Raw genomic sequence first — 24,492 nt, 5'->3', positions numbered from 1 at the left:
TGACGAAGCTGCTCATCTTGACGACCAACACTCGGACATCGACGAACCCAAGACCACGCCTCCCTCCTAAGACTTTAGGAAAGTGCTTGCGCTGTTCAAGGATTTATATCCGGATCAGTTTGTGTCTGCAGCACCACGCTCGCCTCCCTCTGAGTTTGCTTTAGGCATGCAGTCAGCAGCACCTGCCTTTACGAAGCTCGTACTCGCTCGCTCGTCCAAGAGAGCTTTAAGGGTACTGGGAGAGTGGTTGCAGTCCAAAAAGCAACTTGGGAAGACAACCTTCATGTTTCCCCCGGCCAAGCTTGCTTCCAGATCTAGCGTCTGGTATGCCACGGGAGAAGTTCTCGGCTTGGGAGTTCCTGCCTCTGCCCAGGGCGACTTCTCAAGTCTGGTAGACTCTCCCCGCAGGCTGGCTATGAGACGCTCCAAGATTTGCTGGACTCCTTCGGATATGGACCATCTTATGAAAGGAGTTTTCCGTGCATTCGAAGTCTTTAACTTCTTGGACTGGTGTTTGGGAGCGTTGAGCAGGAAGACCTCCCCTTCTGATAAGGATACTTCCATGCTCATTATGTCCTGCATGGACAAAGCCATACGGGATGGTTCTAGTGAGCTTGCGGCTTCTTTCGTGTCCGGGGTCCTCAAGAAGAGGGATCACCTTTGCTCCTTCTTGTCAGCTGGAGTCACCCCATGTCAAAAGTCGGAACTTATGTTTGCTCCGCTCTCGAAGTGTCTCTTCCCTGAAGAGTTGATCAAGGAGATTGCCGCCTCCTTGATCCAGAAAGACACTCATGACCTGGTGGCGTCATCCGCACGCAAAGCCACCCCTTTGCCCTCCGTGCCTAGACCCAGGATGGACACTCCAGCGTCAAGGTTCATTCCGCCCTTTCGTGGCAGAGCCTCCAGCAGAGGAGGTGCTCGTGCCGAAAGTCAACGTGGGAGCAAGAAGAAGGGTTCCAAGTCCTCTAGAGGCAGAGTCTGACTGCCACCTTCTTCAGACAGCAGTGGGAGCCAGGCTCAAGAACTACTGGCAGGCCTGGGAGAACAGGGGCGCAGACGCACAGTCTGTGAAGTTACTCAGAGAGGGGTACAGGATTCCATTCTTGCGCAAGCCCCCTCTAGCAACAACTCCCATCGACCTCTCTCCCAGGTACAGAGAGGAGGACAAGAGACTAGCTTTACAGCAAGAGGTGTCTCTCTTACTACAAAAGGGAGCGGTAGTCATAGTCCGGGACCATCAATCCCCGGGCTTCTACAACCGTCTCTTCTTAGTGGCGAAGAAGACAGGAGGGTGGAGACCGGTGCTGGACGTCAGTGCTCTGAATGTCTTTGTCACAAAGCAGACGTTCACCATGGAGACGACAAAGTCGGTTCTAGCATCGGTCAGGAAGGAAGACTGGATGGTCTCGTTAGACCTAAAGGACGCTTACTTCCACGTCCCCATCCACCCAGATTCCCAACCTTTTCTAAGGTTCGTTTTTGGGAAGGTTGTATACCAGTTCCAAGCCCTGTGCTTTGGCCTAAGCACGGCACCTCTAGTCTTTACCAAACTGATGAGGAATATTGCCAAATTCCTGCATTTAGCAGACATCAGAGCCTCCCTCTATTTGGACGACTGGCTTTTAAGAGCTGCGTCAAGTCGTCGCTGTCTGGAGAATCTAAAGTGGACTCTGGATCTGACCAAGGAATTGGGTCTCCTGGTCAATATGGAAAAGTCCCAACTCGTCCCATCCCAAACTATAGTATACCTAGGAATGGAGATTCAGAGTCAAGCTTTTCGGGCTTTTCCGTCGGCCCCCAGAATCAGTCAAGCCCAAGAATGCATCCAGAACATGCTGAAGAAGGACCGATGTTCAGTCAGACAGTGGATGAGTCTGATAGGGACGCTTTCATCACTGGACCAGTTCATCGCGTTAGGGAGACTCCACCTCCGACCCCTTCAATTTCACCTAGCTGTTCACTGGAGAAAGGACAAGACGCTAGAAGCGGTCTCGGTTCCTATTTCCGAGAAGATGAAGTCTTCACTGACTTGGTGGAAGAACAACATTTTCCTCAGGGAGGGTCTGCCACTGGCTGTTCAGACCCCCGACCACCTTCTCTTCTCGGACGCATCGGACACGGGCTGGGGTGCGACATTGGACGGTCGGGAATGCTCGGGCACGTGGAATGCGGATCAAAGAACGTTGCACATCAACTGCAAGGAGCTACTGGCAGTTCATCTGGCCTTGAGAAGCTTCAAGTCCCTCCTTCTAGGCAAGGTGGTGGAGGTGAACTCCGACAACACCACAGCCTTGGCGTACATCTCCAAGCAAGGAGGGACTCATTCGATGACGTTGTTCGAGATCGCAAGGGACCTCCTCACCTGGTCAAGAGATCGAAACATATCCCTAGTAACGAGGTTCATTCAAGGCGACATGAATGTCATGGCAGACCGCCTCAGCCGGAAGGGTCAAATCATCCCAACAGAGTGGACCCTTCACAAGAATGTTTGCAACAGACTATGGGCCTTGTGGGGTCAGCCTACCATAGACCTGTTCGCAACCTCGATGACCAAGAGGCTCCCAATTTATTGCTCACCGATTCCGGACCCAGCAGCAGTTCACATAGATGCCTTTCTTCTGGATTGGTCCCATCTAGACCTTTATGCGTTCCCCCCGTTCAAGATTGTCAACAGAGTACTGCAGAAGTTCGCCTCTCACGAAGGGACAAGGTTGACGTTGGTTGGCTCCCCTCTGGCCCGCGAGAGAATGGTTCACCGAGGTACTGCAATGGCTAGTAGACGTTCCCAGAACACTTCCTCTAAGAGTGGACCCTCTGCGTCAGCCGCAGGTAAAGAAGGTACACCCAAGCCTCCACGCTCTTCGCCTGACTGCCTTCAGACTATCGAAAGACTCTCGAGAGCTAGAGGCTTTTCGAAGGAGGCAGCCAGAGCGATTGCTAGAGCAAGGAGGACATCCACTCTCAAAGTCTACCAGTCGAAGTGGGAAGTCTTCCGAAGCTGGTGCAAGTCGAAATCAGTATCCTCAACCAGTACCTCTGTAACTCAGATAGCTGACTTCCTTTTATACCTAAGGAAGGAAAGATCCCTTTCAGCTCCCACGATCAAAGGTTACAGAAGCATGTTGGCAGCAGTCTTCCGTCACAGAGGCTTAGATCTTTCCAACAACAAAGATCTACAGGACCTCCTTAAGTCTTTTGAGACCTCGAAGGAGCGTCGGTTAGCCACACCAGGTTGGAACTTAGACGTGGTACTAAGGTTCCTTATGTCAGCAAGGTTCGAACCACTTCAATCAGCCTCTTTTAAAGATCTCACTTTGAAGACTCTTTTCCTCGTCTGCTTAGCAACAGCTAAAAGAGTCAGTGAGATACACGCCTTCAGCAGGAACATTGGATTTACATCTGAAACGGCTACATGTTCCTTACAGCTTGGTTTTTTAGCCAAAAACGAACTTCCTTCTCGTCCTTGGCCCAAATCGTTCGATATTCCAAGCCTTGCTAATTTGGTTGGAAATGAACAAGAAAGAGTACTATGCCCTGTAAGAGCTCTTAAGTACTATTTGAGACGTACTAAACCATTACGTGGACAGTCAGAAGCTTTATGGTGCGCCATTAAGAAACCTTCTTTACCTATGTCGAAGAATGCAGTTTCTTATTATATCAGACTTTTGATTCGAGAAGCTCATTCCCATCTGAATGAGGAGGACCATGCTTTGCTGAAGGTAAGGACACATGAAGTTAGAGCTGTCGCAACTTCAGTGGCCTTCAAACAAAACAGATCTCTGCAGAGTGTAATGGATGCAACCTATTGGAGAAGCAAGTCAGTGTTCGCATCATTTTACCTTAAAGATGTCCAGTCTCTTTACGAGAACTGCTACACCCTGGGACCATTCGTAGCAGCGAGTGCAGTAGTGGGTGAGGGCTCAACCACTACATTCCCCTAATCCCATAACCTTTTTAATCTTTCTCTTGAAATGTTTTTTATTGATGTTTTTTGGGTTGTCCGGAAGGCTAAGAAGCCTTTCGCATCCTGGTTGATTTGGCGGGTGGTCAAATTCTTTCTTGAGAAGCGCCTAGATTAGAGGTTTTGATGAGGTCCTTTAGTATGGGTTGCAACCCTTCATACTTCAGCTCCTAGGAGTCGCTCAGCATCCTATGAGGATCGCGAGGCTCAGTAAGGAAGACGTACTTAAAAAGGCAGAGTAATTGTTCAAGTCGACTTCCTTACCAGGTACTTATTAATTTTATGTTTGTTATTTTGAATAACTGCTAAAATGAAATACGAAATACTTAGCTCTTAATGTTAACATATATGCTGGTCTCTACCCACCCCCCTGGGTGTGAATCAGCTATATGATCACCGGGTAAGTTTAATATTGAAAAATGTTATTTTCATTAGTAAAATAAATTTTTGAATATACTTACCCGGTGATCATAAATTAAAGGACCCACCCTTCCTCCCCAATAGAGACCCAGTGGGCCGAGGAGAAAATTGGTTCTGTGTTGACATGGAGTACTTGAGTACCTGCTCGACAGATGGCGCTGTTGATGTACACCCCCACCTGTATAGCGATCGCTGGCGTATTTCGTCCTTAGGTTTTTCTGTCGGGCAGCAGAGCTGACAGCTATATGATCACCGGGTAAGTATATTAAAAAATTTATTTTACTAATGAAAATAACATTTCATTCATATAAAAAATAGAAACTCAAAGTACAGTATTTCTAGATAATTAAATCTTTGCCATCTTATACCCATCTCCTTTAACATAATAATTCCATTTTCATTATTATTTACCATTACGCTTATCTAATTATATGTTTAAAGAAAAGAAACAGAAGACTCCTAGGTTACTAAAGCAATAGCATCACACACCTTTGGTATTTAACATAACCTCTACAGTCCCTTTTTGTGATTATCATCAAATCATGCATGTACATCTATCAACTTCACAGGCACTACTTAAATAAACTAGGTTACTAAAGCATCATACACACCTTTGGTATTCAACATAACCACTACATTCCCTTTTTGTGATTATAATTAAATCATGCATGTACATATATCAACTTCACAGGCACTTCTTAAATAATTTTCTTTCTGGATTTCATATTGGTAAAATCATCAATTATACTCTGAAAATCAATATTTCTTGTTAGATCAGACTCAATGATCAACAAGGATAGGTTACATAATTTGTCTTGGGTCATTGTTGAACGGAGCTGGTTTTTCACTCTTTTCAAAACAGAAAAGGAACGTTCTCCTTCACAGTTAGTAGCTGGAAGTGTTAGGTAAAGGCGATACACTATGTCAACATTAGGGAAGGTTTCTGAGATACCTGCATTTCTTAAATGTTTCAAAGCAGCTGAGGGCGCACATTTTTCAGGTGGAGCTTTAATCTGATTCATATACCCAGAAAAATGAACTATTTCTTCAACAAATGTGTCCTGAACATCTACTGAAAGGTGTTGTTGCAATTTTAATGCAGCTTCTCTCAATTCTGCATCTGGCAAAATAGTAATTTTGAACAGATATCCAAACTTGTCATTGAGATTCTGAACCCCTTGGATCGCGGGGCCCCAAATGCGCGGGGCCCTAGGCAAATGCCTAGTTTGCCTATGCGGTAATTCGGCCCTGGTCATGACTACAAACGACTTCAAAGATAATGTAATTGAAAGATCAAGTTTTCTATGCATGTTGAAGCCCTGGCAAACAAAGGCTCCAGTTGTGATCATGTTTCATTATTATTACTGTACTGGGTTTTGATTACGACAACTTATTTTTATTACAATGACTGGTAGAAAAAACCAAGTTGTTCCGTAACTGAAATACAAACCACGCTATTTACATGGGGTAATTACTTTGGCATAGCTGAATGACGAGCCATAAGAGTTTTAACGAGGGTTTACTACCCCGCCGCTAGTTAGCGGGGGGTAGGGAGGGGTAGCTAGCTACCCCCCTCACACACACCAATGAATGCTTCACTTTACTTTTGGCTCGGGCAGAGAACAGACCTGTCTGCTCTCTCCCTCACTTTGACTGCCATATTTAATTTGTTTTTGCTTTTTCTTTTCCAGTGTGTTTGAAGTTGGCTTCTACTGACTATGCGTACATGCCCTGGACTTCCCGGCCGCCCTTGTGGGACCTTTATGTCGGCAGTCGTCACCGATCCCCACACCTTATGTCCTCACTGTAGGGGCCTGCGGTGTGATAGTGGTAATGTTTGTATTGAATGTAGGGAGTGGTCTACCTCCCAGTGGGAGAGGTTTGCCCGGCGCCGGAAGAAAAATTCTAAAAGGGATCTTTCTCCTTCAGAGGCTTCTTTGAAGAGAGAAAATTCCAGGACTTCTTCTTTCGTAGCCCTTTCCTCCTCCGAAGCTCCCCCTTTAGCGATCTCTTCCGAGAGGCCGGTGAGTGGTAGCGTAGACCGTAATGCTTTTGACCGATCCCGGGGTGCGGGAGAGGTAGTTGCCTCCCATAGCGAGGCGGCTGCGCCTCCTCCCCCGGAGGAGGATTTGAATATGTCTAATCATGATTTGTTGCAGCTTTGGGCTTCCTTGGGGCTGCAGGGTTTGCCCTCCAAGGAAGCCCTGTTTGTCATGATCAAACTTGGTGCAGCTGTCAAACAATCGCCAACTACAGCAGGGATAGATCCTCTGTCTGTGGTTGACGTTGTTGTGACGGAGACATCTCGTGGGTCTAGTCAAACCCCCGTTCCTGTTGCTGAGGTAGCTGAAGGCTTAGATTCCCCATCCGAACACCTTTCGAGGGAGGATCTAAGTCCCACGGTCTCTCCTGCCGGTGATTCTCCCCCACGGGGGAGTTCACTTACAGAGACTCCTCTGCGAAGGCTCTATGATGGTCAGCCTGCTGATCCCACGGCCCCTCATGGGCGTATAAGGCGGAAGGCTCGTCCTCCCCTTCGCCGTAGAGGCCTTCCTTCCCCTCATAAGGGAGTTAGGAGGCGCCTCTTCGGCTCGTCGTCACCACAGTCTTCTGCGGAGGAGACGACTCGCCGTTCGCCGATCCTGCCAGCTACCACCTTAGACCTCTCCGGGGATCGTTCGCGATCCCCTTCGGATGATGGTCGTCCTTCGGGACCCTGTGACCAGTCTCCCTTCAGACCTGTTAACCTGCCGTCACCTTTCGACGTTGCGGATGCGCGTTACGCGCCACCTGATCCTGCCACTGCGCAGGCACCGGGCCCTTCGGGGCTGAAGGGCCTTGAGCGCAAATCCGCGCCTCTTGCCCTCAAGCGCCAGGTTCTTCCTGCGAGCCCTCCTGCTGCTGCCGCTGTTCCTGTCTTAGCGCCACAGCGCTCACCTGCGAGAGTGCACGCCCCTGTTCCTGTTATGCGCCAGGATTCCCCTGCGCGCCCACATCCTTCTGCGCCCCGGCGCCCACCAGCAGTTCCTGTTCCAGCGCGCCAGCGCCCACCTGCGCACACGCGCCCACCTGCGCTCACGCACCCACCTGTGCCCCATCATTCCCTGGTTCCTGCCTCGTCGCGCGCAGTTCAAGAGGTTCCTACATTACCACACAGGCGCTCACAGGTTCCTCTGGACTCGCAGCGCCCGTCTGGAGTTACGCGCGAAGCGCGCCCAGTTCCAGTTACAGCGCTCACTGCCTCGCCAACGCGCCAGCGCGCTTCTACATCGCAGCGCACTACCCAGGAGGCACCTAAGCTAACGCACGGGCGCTCACAGGCACCCCAGGACTCCTTCTAGATCGCGCGATCCTGCACGCGTTCCAGCCGCACGACGCTCCGGTTGCGCGCCCAGTTCCAGTTCTCAAGGCGCCCCATGCAACCCTCCAGCGCACACCTGTGCGCCCTAATCCAACCGCGCGTCCTGCTCGCCCACCGCAGCAGCGCACACCAGTGCGTCCACATCCTGATGCGCGCCCGTGTGCCCACGATCACCTGCGCGCCCAGCGCGCCCACAGGCTAGTATGCCTGTTCTTTCGGACCAGCGCCTACCTACGCTCCAACGCGCTAACCTGGGCACCAGCCGCCCGTTAAGATACTACCGCTAGAGAGTTATGGGGTCCTTTGACTGGCCAGACAGTACTACATAGGACCCTTCTCTCTGGTTACGGTTCTTTCCCTTTGCCTACACAGACACCGAATAGTCTGGCCTATCCTTTACAGATTCTCCTCTCTCCTCATACACCTGACAACACTGTGATTACTAGACAATTTTCAATATTAATCTTACCCGATAATCATGTAGCTGTCAACTCCGTTGCCTGACAGAATTCTACGGACGGGATACGCCAGCGATCGCTATACAAGAGGGGGGTGTACTCACCAGCGCCATCTGTGGCCAGGTACTGCAGTACTTCTTGTCAACACCACCTCAATTTTTCCTCTGTCGTGCTTCCGGCAAGACCTACATGGATACGCTTATGATTTTGGAGTCTTTGTTCACGGTTTTGGTGAAGTATTGCTCTGAGATTTCAGCTTTCGCTATACAGGAAGCTTTTCCCTTAGCTTAGATAGCTTTTGGATTGATTTTGATTAATGGTATAACGATCTTTGCTTTAATTTGGAAACCCCCCTTGACTGTTCTCTGATTCAAGATGTCCGACCATTCTCAAGCTCCTACCCAAAGACGATGTAGTGTTAGGACTTGTATTAGGCGTCTTCCGAAGGCCTCGGTTGATCCTCACACCGTTTGTTCCGACTGTAGGGGAAAATCCTGTCAGTTGGAAGATCGATGTGAGGAATGTGCCGGGCTTTCGGAATTTGATTTTATTCAATTCCTCAAGTATACGACTAAGTTAGAGAGGGAGAGAGTTAGGAGGAGTTCTGCTCGCTCTTTGCTTTATTCCTCCCCCCATGATCCTCAACCTTTTCCTCCCCCTATAGTGGCTACCCCCGAACCTATTATTAGTGCTCAGCCTGATATGTTGGATGTTTTACGTGCCATTCAGGCTTTAGGTGATAAGGTGGAGTCGGTAGTGAGTGACCACAAGTTTCTCTTGGCAGATGTCAAGGAACTTAAAGTGAAAAGTGCAGTGGGAAGTGGTAGTGCCAGTGCTGTGCCTAGTGTCAGTGTCAGTGTTGCGCATGAGGATACTTCTGTGCGTGCCAGTCGTCCTCCCAGTCCGGGACCTCTTGCAAGCTCCCAAGCCCAGGGGAGAAGCAATGTCGAAGGGCAAAAGGGTTCGGCAGGCCTTGATCGGCGCACAGTAGTATCCTCAGTGGTTGCGGGCGTATCTTATAGAGATCGTCACTTCCACTCTCAGACGATTGAGCCCTTAATTTCCTCGTCTGCAGAAGATGTTTCCGGGAGGAAACGCTGGACCCAGGTCTCAAGGCCTCTTAAGCGTAAGGTCCAGACCGCGCGAGTCCAACAGCCCAGGTGTAGCCACTGGGCTAGTTCGGACTCGCCGCAGTCATCGGATGGCTGCACGCCTCCTAAGAGAGGTAAAGCGATGCCTCAACAGACCTCAACTTCTGTTAAAGCTACGCCTCAACAGACCTCAACTTCGGTTGATCCCAAGTTGGCTATGCTGCAGACTATGCAGTCGCAGCTTGCGGTGTTGATGCAGGAGTTTCAGGCAGAGAAGGTTAACACACCTCCTCCTGCGAGCGCTCCTCCACCTCTGCGCAGTCCAGCCTGCCAGACGTATGATGTTGAGGTTCCTCAAGCTACCTCCATGCGTGAGCTGCCGCATTGGGAGTTGCCAGATACCAGCGCTGTGCAGCAACCTCCACTTTCCTTGAGGCAGGAGCCTCTTGCCACGCGGCAACCTCCTCAACACTTGGGGCAGGAGCCTTATGCTTTGCAGCAACCTCCTCTACCCTTGAGGCAGGAGCCTCATGCGTTGCAACCATCCTCGAGGCAGCACCTCTTGCGGTGCGACAACCTCCACCATCCTTGAGGCAGCAACCTCAACTCTTGCGGCAGCCACCTCCACTTTCCTCGAGGCGAGAATCTCAACTCTCGAGGCAAGCACCTCAACTCTTGAGGCTAGAACCTCAACTCGTGAGACAAGAGCCTCTCTCTGCGCAGCCACCTCAACCCTTGAGGCAAGCGCAACTCTTGAGGCAGGAACCTCATGCTATGAGGCAGCCACCTCAACGCATGCAGCAACCACATTCTTCTCAGCTTGAGCCGCTTCCCATTCAACTTGAACCGCAGACTATGCAGCATGAGCCTCATGCTTTACAGCATTCGCCTCTCACCACGCTTGCTCCTCAGACCCCCGCAGAACCTCCTTCATCCCAGCCTCATGACTTTGTCATTACCAGCCCTCATCCTCTTCAGCAGAGACTTGAGGATGAATCCGCAAGTGCGCATGCACCCGCTCTTCAGGATTCAGCCATTCAGCATACCGCTTTATCGTTACCTCTCGCTTCTCAACCCTCAGGTGATGAGGTTTCTGAGGATGAAGCTGCTCACCTGGATGATCCTTCATCTGATGTGGAGGAACCCAAGTCATTGCCACCCTCCATTGACTTTCGCAAGGTCCTAACTCTGTTCAGAGAGTTATACCCTGAACACTTTGTTTCTGCTACCCCTCGCTCTCCTCCATACGAGTTCTCTCTAGGCATGCAACCTATTAAGTCTGCCTACACTAAGCTTGTCTTCGCTAGATCATCAAAGAGAGCTTTGAGAATGTTAGGGGATTGGTTGCAGTCCAAGCAGCAACTGGGAAGGACGTCTTTTATGTTTCCGCCTCCTAAGCTGACTTCTAAGGCGGGCGTCTGGTATGCCACGGGAGAGGAACCAGGCTGGGGGGTCCCTGCCTCTGCCCAGGCTGACTTCTCAAGTTTGGTTGACTCTCCACGAAGGTCGGCTATGAGACGCTCTAAGGTCTGCTGGACCTTTTCTGACCTGGACCACTTCTTAAAGGGAGTCTTTCGCGCCTTTGAAATTTTTAATTTCCTCGACTGGTGCCTGGGGGCCTTGAGCAAGAAGACTGCCCCTTCTGACAAAGACTCGGCCATGCTGATCATGTCCTGTATGGACAAAGCAATTCGCGATGGTTCCGGCGAACTTGCCTCTATGTTTGTATCGGGAGTCCTCAAGAAAAGGGAACAACTTTGCTCCTTCCTTTCCACTGGTATCACCTCTTGCCAAAGGTCACAGTTACTTTTTGCTCCTCTTTCTAAGTTCCTGTTTCCTGAGGATCTTATCAAGGAAATGTCTGCGGCTCTTATACAGAAGGATACGCATGACCTCGTGGCCTCTTCAGCACGGAAGGCTAAGGTTGCACCTTCAGTACCAAGAACTTACCGCACCCCAGTGGCTGATACTCCTGCTACCAGATTTATTCCGCCCTTTCGTGGCAGAGCCCCCAGCCGAGGAGGTACCCGCCCAGACGGTCACAGGGGCAGGTCCAAGAAAGGTACCAAGTCTTCGAAAAGCAAACATTGACTCTCCTCCTCTCCAGACAGCTGTAGGAGCCAGACTCAAGACCTTCTGGCAAGCTTGGGAAAGAAGAGGTGCAGACGCCCAGTCTGTCAAGTGGCTAAGGGAGGGTTACAGGATCCCATTCTGCCGCAATCCCCCTCTGACCACTTCTCCCATCAACCTCTCTCCCAACTACAAGGAAAAGGACAAGAGGCTAGCGTTACATCAAGAGGTGTCGCTCCTGTTACAGAAGGAGGCAGTGGTGATAGTCCGGGATCATCAATCCCCGGGCTTCTACAACCGTCTCTTCCTGGTGGCCAAGAAGACAGGAGGTTGGAGACCGGTGCTGGACGTCAGTGCGCTCAATGCTTATGTCACCAAGCAGACGTTCACTATGGAGACGACGAAGTCGGTCCTAGCAGCGGTCAGGCAGGAGGACTGGATGGTCTCGTTGGATCTGAAAGACGCCTACTTTCACGTCCCCATTCATCCAGACTCCCAACCTTTTCTGAGATTCGTTTTTGGAAAGGTTGTGTACCAATTCCAAGCCCTGTGTTTTGGCCTAAGCACGGCACCTCTGGTGTTTACGCGACTGATGAGGAATATTGCGAAATTCCTCCACTTGGCGGACATCAGAGCCTCCCTTTATTTAGACGACTGGCTTTTAAGAGCCCCCACAAGTCGTCGCTGTCTGGAGAGTCTCAGATGGACTTTGGACTTGACCAAGGAACTGGGTCTTTTGGTCAACTTAGAGAAGTCCCAGCTTATTCCTTCCCAAACCATCGTTTACCTGGGAATGGAGATTCGGAGTCAAGCTTTTCGGGCTTTTCCGTCGGCCCCAAGAATCAACCAAGCCCTAGAGTGCATCCTGAGCATGCTGAAGAGGAACAGATGCTCGGTGAGACAGTGGATGAGTCTAACAGGGACCCTGTCATCGTTAGCCCTGTTCACCGAGTTAGGGAGACTCCACCTCCGCCCCCTTCAATACCATCTAGCAGCTCACTGGGACAAGAATATGACGCTCGAAGCGGTCTCTATTCCTGTTACCAAAGAGATGAAGACTACTCTCATGTGGTGGAAGAGCAACATCCTTCTCAAGGAGGGTCTCTCGTTAGCTGTTCAGACCCCCAATCTTCATCTCTATTCGGACGCATCAGACTCGGGCTGGGGCGCGACCTTGGACGGACAGGAATGCTCGGGAACATGGAACAAGGAACAGGAAACGCTTCACATCAATTGCAAGGAGTTGTTGGCAGTACATCTGGCCTCAATGAACTTCAAGTCCCTCCTGCTAAACAAGGTGGTGGAGGTGAACTCCGACAACACCACAGCCTTGGCGTACATCTCCAAGCAGGGAGGGACTCATTCGAGGAAGCTGTACGAGATAGCAAGGGACCTCCTCATTTGGTCAAGAAGTCGAAACCTCACGCTGGTAACGAGATTCATTCAAGGCAATATGAATGTCTCGGCAGATCGCCTCAGCAGGAAGGGTCAAGTCATCCCCACAGAATGGACCCTTCACAAGAACGTGTGCAACAGGCTTTGGGCCTTGTGGGGTCAGCCAACGATAGATCTGTTCGCTACCTCGATGACCAAGAGGCTCCCATTGTACTGTTCCCCAATCCCAGACCCGGCAGCAGTTCACGTGGATGCTTTTCTGCTGGATTGGTCCCACCTCGATCTATATGCATTCCCGCCGTTCAAGATCATCAACAGAGTTATTCAGAAGTTCGTCTCTCACGAAGGGACACGGCTGACGTTGGTTGCTCCCCTTTGGCCTGCAAGAGAATGGTTCACAGAGGTACTGCAATGGCTGGTCGACGTTCCCAGGACTCTCCCTCTAAGAGTGGACCTTCTACGTCAACCTCACGTAAAGAAGGTACACCCAAGCCTCCACGCTCTTCGTCTGACTGCCTTCAGACTATCGAAAGACTCTCTAGAGCTAGAGGCTTTTCGAAGGAGGCAGCCAGAGCGATTGCCAGAGCAAGGAGGATATCCACTCGCAGAGTCTATCAATCCACGTGGGAAGTCTTCAGAAGCTGGTGCAGAGCCAATGCAGTTTCCTCTACCAGTACCTCTGTAACCCAAGTTGCTGACTTCCTGTTGCATCTTAGGAATGTTAGATCTCTTTCGGCTCCTACGATCAAAGGGTACAGAAGTATGTTGGCAACAGTTTTCCGCCACAGAGGCTTGGATCTTTCCTCCAACAAAGATCTACAGGACATCCTTAAGTCTTTCGAGACCTCTAAAGAACGTCGCTTGTCCACTCCAGGCTGGAATCTAGACGTAGTCTTAAGGTTCCTTATGTCTCCTAGATTTGAACCTCTCCAGTCAGCCTCTTTCAAAGACCTTACTCTCAAAACTCTTTTCCTCGTCTGCCTTGCAACAGCCAAAAGAGTTAGTGAGGTTCACGCCTTCAGCAGGAACATAGGATTCACATCCGAAACAGCTACATGTTCCTTACAGCTCGGGTTTTTGGCAAAAATGAACTTCCTTCACGTCCTTGGCCTAGATCGTTCGAAATTCCTAGCCTTTCCAACATGGTGGGTAACGAGCTAGAGAGAGTTCTTTGCCCTGTCAGAGCTCTAAAGTACTATCTTAAAAGGTCAAAACCTATACGAGGACAATCAGAGGCCTTATGGTGTGCCATTAAGAAACCTTCGATGCCTATGTCCAAGAACGCAGTTTCGTATTACATAAGGCTTCTGATTAGAGAAGCTCATTCTCACATGAAGGATGAAGACCTTGCTTTGCTGAAGGTAAGGACACACGAAGTGAGAGCTGTGGCTACTTCGATGGCCTTCAAACAGAACCGTTCTCTGCAGAGTATTATGGATGCAACCTATTGGAGGAGCAAGTCAGTGTTTGCATCATTCTATCTCAAAGATGTCCAGTCTCTTTACGAGAACTGCTACACCCTGGGACCATTCGTAGCAGCGAGTGCAGTAGTAGGTGAGGGCTCAGCCACTACATTCCCTTAATCCCATAACCTTTTTTAACCTTTCTCTTGAATGCTTTTATTGTTGTTTTGGGTTGTTACGGTAGGCTAAGAAGCCTTCCGCATCCTAGTTGATTTGGCGGGTGGTCAATTCTTTCTTGAGAAGCGCCTAGGTTAGAGGTTGTGTAGAGGTCCTTTAGTATGGGTTGCAGCCCTTTATACTTCAGCACCTTAGAGTTGTTCAGCCTCCTAAGAGGAACGCTGCGCTCAGTAAGGAAGACGAACTTATTAAAGGCAGAGTAATGGTTCAAGTCGACTTCCTTACCAGGTACTTATAATTTCATTGTTATTTTGAATAACTGATAATATGAAATACGGGATACTTAGCTTCTTGATTAACATGTACACTGGTTTTCACCCACCCCCCTGGGTGTGAATCAGCTACATGATTATCGGGTAAGATTAATATTGAAAAATGTTATTTTCATTAGTAAAATAAATTTTTGAATATACTTACCCGATAATCATGATTTAATTGACCCACCCTTCCTCCCCATAGAGAACCAGTGGACCGAGGAAAAATTGAGGTGGTGTCAACAAGAAGTACTGCAGTACCTGGCCACAGGTGGCGCTGGTGAGTACACCCCCCTCTTGTATAGCGATCGCTGGCGTATCCCGTCCGTAGAATTCTGTCGGGCAACGGAGTTGACAGCTACATGATTATCGGGTAAGTATATTCAAAAATTTATTTTACTAATGAAAATAACATTTTTTCTTCACGCAAGGGGTTAACTACTGCACTGTAATTGTTCAGTGGCTACTTTCCTCTTGGTAAGGGTAGAAGACACTCTTTAGCCATGGTAAGCAGCTCTTCTAGGAGAAGGACACTCCAAAATCAAACCATTGTTCTCTATTCTTGGGTAGTGCCATAGCCTCTGTACCATGGTCTTACACTGCCTTGGGTTAGAGTTCTCTTGCTTGAGGGTACACTTGGGCACACTTTTCTATCTAGTTTCTCTTCCTCTTGTTCTGTTAAAGTTTTTATAGTTTAAATACGAAATATTTATTTTAATATTGTTACTATTCCTAAAATGATCTATTTTTCCTTATTTCCTTTCCTCACTGGGCTATTTTCCCTGTTGGGGCCCCTGGGCTTATAGCATCCTGCTTTTCCAACTAGGGTTGTAGCTTAGCATTTAATAATAATAATAATAATATCCTGAACCTGCGCTCTCGCCCGGTTCTTCCGGATACGCGCCCATGCGCCACTGCCCTCTCGCGCCCGTTAGTGCCGCATCTGGATGCTGTGCGTCCTCGTATCCGGCCTCCTCCCGTTCCGGCTCCTGCGCGCCACACGCCCTCGCCATCTCCTACGCGCGCCCGCTCCAGCTCCTGCGCGCCCCCGCACCCACACCATCTCCTGCGCGCCATTGCGCCCATGCGCCTGTGGCCTCGCCTACGCGCCACCGCGCCCGCTCCACCAACATTTCTCGCCCGCGCGAGCGCGAGATTCCTGTGTCACGCGATCCTTTCACGCGCGACCCTGATCAGGGCCCATCACGCGACCTCCGGCGCGAGTGTCGCCAGGCGGATAGGTCTTCGTCTCATTCCCCTCCCCGCAAGCGCAGAACAGCGCGCTCGCCGGAGGAGGGGCGATTCCCGGACAGGTCTAAGGACTCTTTCGTTTCAGCTTTTCAGGCGAACCCGCATTTGTCGACTCCTCCAAGGAATCGAACGATCCCCTTCCCTCCAGAGGGAGTGTCTGACAGCGCGACTGTCAGCCAGCAGCCCTGGTTCGGGACCCTGGTCAGAGCTCTTGTGCAGGCTATGAAGCCCGCCCTCTCTGACATGGGCCACAAATCAGTGGCAGCTTCCTCCCCCCTGAAGAGGAAGAGAGGAGTCTCTCCCATGGAAACACCTCCAAGGCCTATTTTATCTCCTCGCAGATCCTTGCGCAAGGCTCCTTCCCCCCCCCAGACTTTCTCTCCCTCCCCTGAGGATGAGGATTACCCATCCTCAGGAGAGTCGAACGAGCCGGACCGTTCCCCCATCGCATCAATGGGGGAAACTCTGCCTCTCCCTGAGAAGTCTTCTTGTCCAGGGGTGGAAAAGAGCCTGCACCCATCGTTACTCGAGTCCTGTATCCCGCCCAGGAGGGAACCGAAGGACTCTAAGACGATCCCTAAATCGTCAACAAGGATCAGGCAGGAGCCATCTAGAACTTCCGAGGATGTCCATGTGTCCCCCCGGGAAGAGCCACTGGGGACGGGAGACTTTGCTGCCAGTCCTTCACGAGGAGAGCACCAAGAGTCAGAACACACGTTCTGGCAAGTCCTGACCCTCATGAGGAACCTCAGCGGGATCCCAGACCCTGAGATTCCTCCTCGTGAAGGTAAGGACAGGGTCTTGGACCACGTCTACGGCACCCAGAAACCCTCTAAGGCCAGTGCAGCTTTGCCCTGGTCTCAGGGGATGAAGAGTGCCAGGGACAAGGTCGAGGGCCAGCTCTCTGAGCTTGCCTCCTCCAACAGATCCAGCGCCGGTAACAAGCTCCTCCCTCCTCCTCGAGTCCATCAAAGGAGGTACTTTGAGATCCTTGAGGAGTCTTGTTTGGGTCTTCCGATTCACCACTCCGTGGAAGAACTCACCGGGGGAGTCCCTCTAGAGAGACTCTCCAACCGGCACGTGTCCTACTCAGCTACTGAGATCCTAAGCCAGGAGAAGGTCGCTAAGTGTGCCATGTAGGCAACTTCGTGGCTTGACATCTGGCTGGGGTCTCTGGGCATCCTGGTGCGGTCTGAGGACCTCTCCAAAGAAAGCACCAGGAAGGCACTGAAGACTTTCTTGCTCTCAGGCACACGGACCATTGAGTTTCTGGCCCACCAAGTCTCGAGCTTGTGGGCCAATACGATTCTCAAACGACGGGACGTTGTGGCTGAGAGGTTCCACCAGAAGGTTCCCAGTTCGGTGGTTAGCAGGCTCAGACACACTTCCGTGTTCGGTAAGAGTTTGTTTGAGCCTAAGGACGTGAAGCTTACCACTGAGAGGAGGAGGAAGTCCAACCAGGATTCCCTCATCCATAGGGCCCTGACATCGAGGCCCTACAAACCTTCAGCGGCACAACAGCCCCGTCCGGCTAAGGACATGAAGAAGACCACTGCAGCAAAGCCGAAGGTGTCTAAGCCCTTTCCTGCCAAGAGCAGAAGGAGCAAGAAGTCCTCCAGGGAAGGCAAGAACCCTAGAGGAAATGGCCGAGGCCGTGAACGCTAGGGTTGGCAGTCCCCCTGCATGTCCACCGGTGGGGGGATGCCTACAAAGTTGCGCGTCAAGGTGGCAGCAACTCGGGGCAGATACCTGGACAATTTCCGTGATCGCTCAGGGTTATCGCGTCCCGTTCACAGCTTCTCTACCTCCCCTGACAGCGAATCCAGTGTCGTTGAGCTCTCTTGCCATGGGATCGGCAAGAGGGCAAGCCCTTTGGGCAGAAGTCCAGACCATGTTGAAGAAGGACGCTCTCCAGGAGGTCGTAGATGGGTCCCCAGGCTTCTACAATCGACTCTTTCTTGTGAGAAAGGCGTCTGGAGGCTGGAGACCAGTCATCGACCTCTCAACCCTGAACGGGTTTGTCAGACAGACTCCGTCCAGTATGGAGACGGAAGACACGGTCAGACTTGCAGTGAGACCACAAGACTTCATGTGTACACTGGACCTGAAGGATGCGTACCGTATATACTCGTGTAATGTTCGACTTCGTGTAATGTTCGACCCCCCATATTTTGCCTTCAAAATCATGAATTCATCATATACCTCATGTAATGTTCGAGTCTTGATTTTGCCTCAATGATCTTCTATTTCCAGCATACCATAATTACCAACAAAGTAGGGGTTAGGCCTAAGTGCGACAAACAATTGTATAAAACAAATCGGAACAACTAAATACTAACATCTGTTTACAATAACAATTGAGTATTCAGCGTACATTTTCTAGCGAACACTTTAGTTGCGAACAGCCGATTATCATCACCGCCTAATAGCTTTCAAAATCAAGCAAACACTACAAGTAGCAAACAAAATTAGTTAATCGTTTTGCGTAAGAAATTACCATTACTGGTAATTACGGTAATTATAATTACCCGTTATTCTAATCTTTTTTTTTTTCATCACAGTATGTATGAATAAGAATTTACTCATAATCCATCAAGATGTCTACCAAGAAATATGAAAAATTTACTGCAAAATTCAAGCTTCAAGTTATTGCAGCCGCTGAAACGACAAATAACGTTCAAGCCGCAAAAATTTTTGGAATTACCGAAACTAGCGTTCGAACTTGGAGAAAAAAAATGTGGATTCAATTAAGAAAATTTTTGGGGGTTTATTATTAATGTTAATTACCGTATATTTCCGCGTATAAGACGACCCTATATTCTAAAATTTAACCATTAAAAATGAGGGATCGTCTTATACTACCGTTATAAAAATCACACCTTGAATTCTATGTCTGGTTTATCAGTAGGCTAGCCTAGGTTGAGGTGCGATAACCACCGACACACATGAAATGATTTACATTAATATATGAATGTATAATGAAAGTAATGAAACAATTTTTACCGTATATATTATTGGCATATCTACAAAAATGGCATAAATGATAAATTCGAGGAATAATTTCAACTTTCAACCATACGAGCACAGCTGAGAAAATGTAAACATCGAGTATTGGTTGCGTTGTTAGCAACTTTTTCTCTCGATAACCTTTCAGTAATTTTAATTCTAGTGTTAATTACGATAATAATAACATACAGGATATCCTATATTTAGTTATTAAAAAATTATTATTTTTTCATTAACCATATCACGTTATAACATACGCAACCCGACTGTTTGCTAGCTTCATACTTGCTGCGTTATGGTAAAGTGATTACTCGTAGCGGAAAAAAACTATTTATGATGGTTTAAGAAATATAATCCATGCTAATAATATGCGTGGTGTTAAATGAACATGGTTTGTACTGTATATATAGGCCTAGCCTATGTTTACCTACCGGTGGGTAGCCTTATATACATGTAAGCATAGCCTATGATTACCTACCTGTAGCTAGCATAGCCAAGGGTAATTTTCGTGTAGGCCTAGCTTATGTTTACCTACCGGTGGCCAAGAAATTTTTACTTTTTCAAATATATATCTCGTGTAATGTTCGACCCTTACTTTTTTAACTGAAAAATAGGCCTTCAAAAATCGAACATTACACGAGTATATATGGTACTTCCAGATCCCAGTCCATCCGTCTTCAAGGAAGTACCTAAGATTTTACCTAGACAACAAGATCTACCAGTTCAAGGTGCTGTGTTTCGGTCTCTCCAGAGCCCCTCAGGTGTTCACCAGAGTATTCACCCTGATCTCTTCGTGGGCTCACAGGATCGGCATCCGTCTCCTTCGTTATCTGGACGATTGGCTGATCCTAGCGGACTCGGAGGCAACCCTTCTTCGCCACCGAGACAAGCTCCTCGAAGTTTGCCAGGATCTAGGGATCATGGTAAATCTCGAGAAGTAATCTCTGCAGCCCTCTCAGAAACTGGTATATCTAGGCATGATCATAGACACCAATCTCCACAAAGCCTTCCCATCAGACGACAGGATAGCAAGGCTGAGGAAGGTCGCAAGGCCTTTCCTCAATCGAGAAGAACTCCTAGCCCAATCGTGGCTGTCTCTTAGGCCACCTCTCCTCCCTGGCCCGTCTCGTTCCCAACGGTCGCCTCAGAATGAGATCCCTCCAGTGGCGACTCAAGTCCTGGTGGAATCAAGGTCACGATTCCCCAGACACTTTGATCCCTGTGGGTCCTGCGGAACGGATGGACCTCCAGTGGTGGGTGGCGGACGAGAACCTATGAAAGGGAGTGGATCTTCTCGTCCTTCCCCCGGATTTGATGTTGTTCTCGAACACATCAAAGAAAGGGTGGGGGGCCCACGTTCTGAACCACAGGACCTCAGGCCTGTGGTCAGAATCAGAAAAGTACCTTCACATAAATCTGCTAGAAATGAAGGCCGTGTTCCTGGCACTTCAGAAGTTCCACCAAGTCCTGGTGGGCCACTCTGTGGTGGTGATGGCTTATATCAACAAGCAGGGAGGTACCTTTTCAGAACAGCTATCCCATCTTGCAGTAGAGATTTTGAGATGGTCTGAAGTCCACTCGATCTCGCTAGCGGCTCGCTTCATTCCAGGCAAAAGGAATATGCTCGCCGACAGTCTGAGCAGAGCGACGCAGATAGTGAGTACCGAGTGGTCTTTGGATCCTCAAGTAGCCAACAAAGTCCTGACTTTGTGGGGTTCCCCAACTGTGGATCTGTTCGCTACAGCGCTGAATTTCAAGCTCCCGCTGTACTGCTCCCCGGTCCCGGACCCCAAGGCTCTGGCAGGATGCCTTCCAACAACAGTGGGACAACGTTGATGTGTACGCCTTTCCCCTGCTCTGTCTGATGAGGAGGGTGCTCAATAAGACCAGAATATCGGTCAATCTTTCAATGACCCTGATAGCTCCGCTATGGCATCACGCAGAATGGTTCCCGGACCTTCTGCAACTCCTCACGGAGGTTCCGAGAGAACTCCCTCCATGTCACGAGCTACTCAAACAACCACACGCCAACATCTTCCACAAAGCCGTAGCTTCGCTTCGACTTCACGCCTGGAGACTATCCAGCATCTCCTCACGGAGAGAGGATTTTCGCAACAAGTTGCGAACAGGATGTCTGGTCACCTGCGCAAGTCTTCCGCAGGGGTCTACCAGGCGAAGTGGCGAGTCTTCTGTGGTTGGTGTCGTGGAAGGGGTATCTCTCCCCTCGATGCCACTATTCCAGCAATAGCGGAGTTCCTCGTGTATTTGCGGGAGGATATGCGCCTTTCAGTCTCGGCAGTGAAAGGCTATCGCTCAGCCTTAAGTCTTGCCTTCAGACTTAAAGGAATGAACATTTCTTCCTCGCTGGAACTTTCCCTTCTCATACGGACTTATGAACTTACCTGTCCTCAGTCGGAAGTGAGACCACCTCCATGGAACATGGTTCGAGTTGTAAGGTCTCTGAAGAGACCTCCCTACGAACCATTACGCCAGGCTTCAGATCGCCACCTTACCTGGAAGACGGTTTTCCTGCTAGCTTTGGCCTCGGCCAAGCGAGTCAGTGAGCTACATGGTCTCTCGTACGACATCGCCCATTCAAGGGGATGGGGGGAGGTAACGTTCAGCTTCGTTCCTGAGTTTGTTGCCAAGACTCAGAATCCGGGAGTGCCGGACCCTAGGTTCGGCTCTTTCCAGGTTTCGAGTCTCCGTTCTGTAACAGATGACCCAGACCATCACCTACTGTGCCTAGTGAGGAGTCTGAGGTTGTATCTTAAAAGAACAGCTGCAGTTCGTCCCCAGGTGCGAGCCCTGTTTGTGAGCACCAGGAAGACGAAGAGGAGGGTCACCAGGAATACCATCTCGCCCTGGATTCGCAAGGTGATACATCTGGCCTTGAATCCAGACCCTTCTCCGTCACGTTGCCCTAGAGCGCATGATGTCAGGGGCATAGCTACGTCCCTAGCCTTCAAGAAAAATTATCCAGTGACGCAGGTTCTTCAACCTGGAGTGTGGAAGCGTCAGACCACCTTCACGGCCCACTACCTGCAAGACGTGACACACAGGAGGCTCGATACGTTCTCTATCGGCCCTGTGGTGGCTGCACAACAGCTGGTCTAACCTCAGGCTCCTTAATGGACAAGTAGCAGAAGGTTGAGGGCATTGTTACCCGGTTTTAGTCTGCGTGAATGAAAAGATCTGTCTGGCCCTTATTCTTTTCTTCATCCTCTCCTCCCTTGGAGAAAGCAGCATCCTGGGTTCTCTGCACAGCTGACCTCGAACCTCTGCAGGTAAGCCATGCTCCCTTGTGTTCCTAGTATTAAGTGTAATACTGTCATGTCCCCATACCCTGACGAGGTGGTATTGGGAGAGTCCTAGCCTAGATTTCCATCTGAAGAACTCCAGGTCAACTTCCTAGGACGAGTCACTTTTCACCTTCACACACAGCTTATGTAGGCCGCAGCAGTTTCACAGCATGCCAGCGAGGAGAAGGGACAACTTATTTCTTGAGTACTTACACACTCGAATTTGGAGTCCCCGGGCAAGCCAAAGCCAGTATGGCAGGGACTTACCTCCCTTCCTAAGGGTTGAGTCACTCCATGTAAATAGCTTGGTTTGTATTTCAGTTACGGAACAAATGACAAATTCGTAGATAATTTGCATTTTTCTTAACTATACAAACCTTAGCTATTTACACATATTTGCCCGCCAGCCCTGTCCCCCGGGATAAGTCCTACCTCTAAGCAAAGTGAAGCATTCACCGGTGTGTGTGAGGGCGGGGGGTTAGCTAGCTACCCCTCCCTACCCCCCGCTAACTAGCGGCGGGGTAGTAAACCCTCATTAAAACTCTTATGGCTCGTCATTCAGCGACGCCGAAGTAATTACCCCATGTAAATAGCTAAGGTTTGTATAGTTAGGAAAAATACAAATTATCTACGAATTTGTCATTTTAATAAAGTTGTTTTAAATCACATAAAATCAGACTTGCAGGCGGTATATTTTAAGGTGTTTCGAACATTATTGATACAGTACCTATCAAAAACCCGTAGTTGATATGCACTCCCCTGGTAGATTATACGAGTTACCTGGATTGAGAAACCAGTAATATGCAGTAACCTCTGAGAATTAGTATGAAAAATAATGGCAACGATTTATTAGAAATTCCATTAATTGAATTCTGATGTTAACCCTTTTACCCCCAGGCTCTTTGGAAATTTCCAACCCTTAAGCCCCAAAGGGTTATTTTTTCCCCAGCACATTTTGCTGTATATTTTTTTAAAATTGCTCTAACAGCCTTAATTTTTGTCATAGAGAGGTCAGGTTGGTCTCATTCTCTTGGAAAATGGCTGAATTTTCTCAAAAAAATTATCAAAAATATGAAAAAAGAAATTTTTATAGCATTTATTTTTCAAGGACGTACCGGTATGTCCATGGGGGTAAAGGGATGAGTTTTGTGAAACGTACCAGTACGTCCTTTAGGGGTAAAAGGGTTAAAGTACTGTACAGTAGTTGCAAATTCAACAGCAAAGGCAAATCCCAATCTTAAAGTAAGGCATTTTCACTGTGAATTATTATTAGAGAGAGACTGATTATGCAAGATCTGGTAGTCTAGTTTGTTAGGGTCGGGAAAGCAAGGTTGGGATCTAGTATGCTACTGCATTACTGTATATGACCCAGGACACTTGAGGTCAGATTAGGTTGGGTTGTTCAGAAGGTCAAAGCCTCAGTGTCAAATTTGGCTCTGGTGGTCTTGGTTAGGCTAGGAAAGATGAATTTAGGCTACAGCCCTGTGATATCCGTATATTTCATTGCTCCTTTAAAAATCCTGGTACAGTATCCATTTTGGATTTCCTTATAATTATACTGTTTATAGGGGTTTGAGGATTCGTAACATTGATCCTCATCATCATCATCTCTTCCTACGCCTATTGATGCAAAGGGCCTCGGTTAGATTTCGCCTGTCGTCTCTATCTCTGTTCATTGATCATCATCATCATCATCATCATCATCATCATCATCATCTCCTCCCACGCCTATTGACGCAAAAGGCTTCTGTTAAATTTCACCATTCATCTCTACCTTGAGCTTTAATTCAGTACTTTTCCATTCATCATCTCCTACTTCGCACTTCATAGTCCTCAGCCATGTAGGCCTGGGTCTTTCAACTCTTCTAGTGCATTGTGGAGCCCAACTGAACGTTTTGTGAACTAATCTCTCTTGGGGAGTGCAACATTGGTAGCGGTCATAAATTCATAAAACGGGGAAAAGTGATCGTTAAATATATAGTCGTTCGTGTAATACTTAGGATACATCAGTTCTCGTCATGAATTTATACCTGGCAACTCCCACCAATCTAATAAAAGTCCTTCTTTACCATTGACTATGTTTGAAATGTCTCGGTAGATTATAAATAGTACATGATTACTTTAAATATATAAGATTTTGATAACTTTCTTAACTTTAAGATTAATTTCATGTGCAAAATAATGTTTAATTTAGTTATTTAATTCTTTTACGGACATGAAGAGCATATTACAGTAATGTTTATTTGCATTTTAAGTGTAACATGCCTAAAGAAGTTTTTTTGG

At 48.7% G+C, this 24,492-nt stretch overlaps 1 protein-coding gene across 1 annotated transcript in view; it reads left to right on the top strand.

The window, feature by feature from the left end:
* The window catches only part of mRpL38 (mitochondrial ribosomal protein L38), a 64,251-nt gene that overhangs the window by 4,176 nt on the left and 35,583 nt on the right, over window positions 1-24,492 (top strand). The window lies entirely within an intron of this gene.

This window comes from Palaemon carinicauda, chromosome 30 (assembly GCF_036898095.1).
Source record: "Palaemon carinicauda isolate YSFRI2023 chromosome 30, ASM3689809v2, whole genome shotgun sequence".
Taxonomy (NCBI): domain Eukaryota; kingdom Metazoa; phylum Arthropoda; class Malacostraca; order Decapoda; family Palaemonidae; genus Palaemon; species Palaemon carinicauda.
Note: the sequence above shows the minus strand (reverse complement) of the source record. Positions and strands in the feature narration are given on the sequence as shown.